The 4939-nt window shown below is 35.5% G+C and overlaps 2 long non-coding RNA genes across 2 annotated transcripts; one reads left to right on the plus strand and one right to left on the minus strand.

Annotated features, from left to right (window-relative positions):
* Nucleotides 1–2400: 2400 nt before the first annotated feature.
* LOC142236437 (uncharacterized) lies at nt 2401–3038 on the plus strand. The gene is made up of 2 exons (XR_012722029.1): nt 2401–2611; nt 2667–3038. It is a non-coding gene; the product is annotated as an uncharacterized LOC142236437 (long non-coding RNA).
* LOC142236438 (uncharacterized) lies at nt 2631–3461 on the minus strand. Its single transcript, XR_012722030.1, has 2 exons — nt 3060–3461; nt 2631–3000 (listed from the first exon to the last, which is right to left on the minus strand). It is a non-coding gene; the product is annotated as an uncharacterized LOC142236438 (long non-coding RNA).
* Nucleotides 3462–4939: the final 1478 nt, after the last annotated feature.

Here is a 4939-nt window from a genome sequence, read left to right on the forward strand (position 1 = left end):
ACTCGCCACTTCTGAATAAATAAATTAACGCAAAACACAATAATTCCGTATTCTCCGTCCATTCCAAGAAACAATCAACACACGACTGACGCGCAAAATGAAAAACGTGTGTACCTGCTCAATGTTTTTATAAAATTCTTTTCGCTGTAAAAAAATTAAAAAAATAAATGGTCACGAAAACAATGTACATGGTCTTTATGGCCATGTAATGGTTCTAGACATGTCTATACTTAACCTATAAAAATACTTTTTTCCTGTTAAAAAAGTAAAAAAAATTGAATGGTCAGGTACATGATTTTCCCGACCATTTAATGGTCTCAAATTCTATCATTTAAATGATAGAACATGTTTGCGGTATTTGAGAACCATTCAAATGCTTATTGCCACCATACATTTTTCTCCGCTCGAAAACTATTTTTACAAAGACAAAATACATGGTTTTCGCGGCAATTACATGCTCTAGATAAGCATTAAATGGATGCGGCAACCATGTCCAAACATGGTTTTTCTGTGCGTGTACTCAATGTTTTTATAAAATTCTTTTCGCTATAAAAATACCTTTTTCCCTGTAAAAAAGTAAAAAAATGAATGGTCAGGTACATGATTTTCCCGACCATGTAATGGTCTCAAATTCTGTCATTTAAATAATAGAACATGTTTGAGCATTTGAGAACCACTTAAATGCTTATTGGCACCATACATTTTTCTCCGCTCGAAAACTATTTTTACAAAGACAAAATACATGGTTGTCGCGACAATTACATACTCTATATAAGCATTAAATGGGTGCGGCAACCATGTCCAAACATGTTTTTTCTGTGCGTGAAGCGGCAGAAGCGGTTGATACGTTCAAAATCGATGTTTTAGAGATACCTCAATCAGATTGGTAAAAGTGATTCAACAGTTGGTTCAAACGCATGCAAAAGTGTAAAGATATTAATGGGTAATATTTTGAAAACAATAAAGCAATTTTAGATGATTAATGTTTGTTTTTGTTCTCTAACTCGAAATATAAAAGGCAACCTGGTTCATGAGGTCCTGTCTATGGAGAGGTCCTACTAAACTGCTCCAGGATGTTTCCTCGGAAATGACACCGCCAATGGCAAACCCACACCCAGAGAAAGAATATGATCACCTCAAACCCATTTCAAGAGCAAAATATTATTTTTGGACGGGGAACATGTAACATGTTTGCCACTGAATAGTGAGCCTGAAATATCGGGCTGCAACTATACCTAACCTACTCTGCTACAAAACAAGTAAGTAAAGTCTAAAGTCGGGCGGGGCCGACTATATTATACCCTTCACCATTATGTAGACCAAAATTTGTGTTACCATATAAACTCCTTCAAATTTGTTGGGAGTTATTATCAAAATTTATATTCCTATATACAACTATTTATTGGGATGAAACATATACATAAGGGTGATACGGTCAAAATTGGGTCAATATAAACTTGACGTATTTCTTTCAATTTTGCATTTAAAAAACCTGAAAACCCCTCATTTTGAAGGTGTGTGTGTGTAGAAGTTGCTCCTATTTTGATTTTGAAATTCACTCTTCAGTTGTCAAAATGCCGTCCAAGCAAGAAGAGCAGCGTATCAAAATTTTGCTCGCGCATCGCGAAAATCCGAGCTACTCGCACGCAAAGCTGCAAAATCGCTAAAAATTGCCAAATCAACCGTTACAAATGTAATTAAAGTATTTGGGGAACGTTTGTCGACAGCCAGGAAGTCGGGGGAAATCGAAAACCGGAAGCCGCTGAGACGACAAAGAGAGTTGCCGGTAGTTTCAAGCGAAACCCTAACATCTCTCTCCGAGATGCCGAGAATAAGATGGGTGTATACAACCGTGCATCGAGCCAAAAAACGAGCCGGACTATCGACTTACAAGAAGGTAGTGACTCCAAATCGCGATGATAAACAAAATACGACGGCCAAAGCGCGATCCCGGAGGCTGTACACGACGATGCTGACGAAGTTTGAATGCGTGGTAATGGACGACGAAACATCAAAGCCGACTACAAGCAGCTTCCGGGACAGGAGTTTTATACGGCAAAAGGAAGGGGAAAGGTAGCAGATATTTTCAAGCACATAAAACTGTCAAAGTTCGCAAAGAAAAATCTGGTTTTGCAAGCTATCTGTACCTGTGGCTTGAAAAGCAGCATTTACATAGCTTCCGGGACTGTCAACCAAGAAATTTACGTGAAAGAGTGTTTGAATAAACGTCTGCTGCCTTTCCTGAAGAAACACGGTTGTTCCGTACTGTTTTGGCCGGATTTGGCATCTTGTCATTACGGTAAAAAGGCCATGGAGTGGTACGCCGCCAACAACGTGCAGGTGGTTCCCAAGGACAAGAACCCTCCCAACACGCCAGAGCTCCGCCCAATTGAGAAATACTGGGGGGTTACTCTGTATTGCGATGCGTAAGAAAAATTGTCGCGAATCGAGTAATTGGTACTCAGTAATTCGTTTTCGTATCTACCTTGCGCATCTAGTTTTCGCAAATCTGGCATCACCGCACTCTATAATGCGAAAGCGTATGTCAAACTCGTTCGTTGATCGCAAAAATCGTGCGCAAACAAAATAGCAATCGCAAAGTAACAAATATGTAAGTAAGCACAATTAAATTTTTATATTTGTATCTAAATTGTTTATTGTTTTAGGGAAAAACCAAAAAAGTTACAGACACAGCAACGTCAGTTCCAAACTTTGGTAGACTTTATGGTCTCTTCCGCACTTACCTCAAATTGTATGTGCTTGGGACAAAGTATTCGTTCAATCACCTCGCAAACTTCTTTTAAGCAGCGCGACATAGATTGCTCTGATAGTCCTAAAAGATGGTCTTGGCCGATTTGTAGATAACCACCTTGTCCAAGCAATTTCAAAGCAGCGGCCACTTTTATTGGAGTTGGAATGGCTGTGGATTTATTTGGAACGACGAGGTCGTCTTTAATAGCGTTTAATACATACATAAACGCATCTTTATTAAGACGAAATCTATAAAAATGAAATATTCGAAAACGTTTGTCACATAATTTGAGTTTCCATTTTCTTACCCGTGGTCACTTAGGGAGAGTATATTTGACCGATCTCGCAAAATTCTTCTTGTAATTCGTTCATGTTAATTTTCTTCAAACCATAACGCTATCGAATCCATAATTATTACTTTTTTGTTATAAACGATTAGCAAGTTTTAAAAGAACACGCACCGAACGGAAGATTGTTTAAAATGTTTTTATTTACAATTTTTTGACATTTCTTTTTATCATTTTCGTTATTATTTACATTGTGCAGCCAGCGTTGTCATATTTTCGCTTTATTTTGCTAAAGCGTTACCATATTTTCAGTTTACTTTGCGAAAGCGTTTGCGCAAGTGATACAGAGTACCGAATTGTACTCTTAACGCATTTAACTATCGCATCGCATTTGCTTTCGTATCGCAATACAGAGTAACCCCCCTGGTCTATTGTCAAGCGGAAACTAAAGAAGACCAAAAAAACTGCTAAGGACGAGCAGCAGATCAAGGCAAACTGGCTGAATAATTTTCCTGAATTTTATACTAATTGAACTTGAAAAAGAAATTTAATTTGATTTTTTAAACAAACGATTTCACCGATTTACACGCGTTTTCGCTTGACCAAATTTTGACCGTATCACCCTTTATGCAAAAAAAGGAAAATTTCTCCAAACATAATAATTCCACGAACTAAAATAAAGTTAAGTTGGCTTTAGTGAAATAGGTAGTTCAATTTTTTTGAGTGTAGTTTAGCAACATTACATTTTTGCACTTAAATATATTGTGTTTAAAAAATTTAGCCCGAAACACATGTTGCTTATATAGGAACATATGAAAAACAAAATTTTCTAACAATGTATTTGTTATTGTTCCCTAAAATTCCACCCGCGAATACATGAGCTCATTGGCAGAAATTTTACTAATTTGTATTTTTTGACTACAATAAATTGAGCTTACCACATACACCGTTTGTGTGCGCTGCATCCGTTCTCTGATATTTAACCCTTTTAAAATAAATGTTAACATAAATGGTATCGTCTACAGATTTTGTTAAAGTTGTCATAGAAATGTTTGCATCAAAACTCCGTTAATCCAACGTTTACTTTTCGACATTTTCGCTAATAGTCAATTGGTCAATTTTAGGCAAAGCCAAAGTTCGAGTAGTCGACTTAAGTCGATTTTTGACTTTGGTATACCTATGTCATACTTTGGTGTACCATGTTTATCCACACTGAAAAAACAGTGAACCCTTTTCCATTGCAAAATGAACTAAACTGTAGTAATATTGACCATGATTTAGCCCTTAAGATTTTTTTCAACTTGTCTAGTTTATAATTTTCTTAAATTTTAGTTTATCTATAACATTGTAGTTTAGTTCATTTTTACAACACTATAAGATTTATATACCCCTACCAAGTTAAAAAGTCAGTATTATTTTGGTTTACTTGCTTATTTTGTGGGAAACCCGATAATAAAAATTGGTTAACAGTCTCTTTTTAAAATGTCGACGGCTAAACTATTTTTAAATCAATCATTCCACAGTACTGAGAAATTAAATAGTTAAAGGAACAACAAACCGTTTTACTATTATGAAAATTTTCATACATTAAAATTAAACTTTCTTTAAGCAAAAGTACTTTATTATAAAAACTTATGATGAAAGTTCTTAATACAAAGTTTTTTGGAATAAAAATTATGACCACGTGGAACAGAGAGTAGTTCATTTGAACCCGCTGTTTGGACATTTTGACTTATCCTTTTTTTATTCATCGTAGGTAGTTTTTTCACATATCTTGCTGGAAAAAATGGAAACAAAAATGAAAATTGTTAAAAATTAACACCATGTAATGAAATAAAATTTTTAATTCTTCATTTTAGCTTGTAACTTACCATATTTGGGGCATTTTATCATATGGTGTA

Source organism: Haematobia irritans, chromosome 4, assembly GCF_050003625.1.
Source record: "Haematobia irritans isolate KBUSLIRL chromosome 4, ASM5000362v1, whole genome shotgun sequence".
NCBI classification, from domain to species: domain Eukaryota; kingdom Metazoa; phylum Arthropoda; class Insecta; order Diptera; family Muscidae; genus Haematobia; species Haematobia irritans.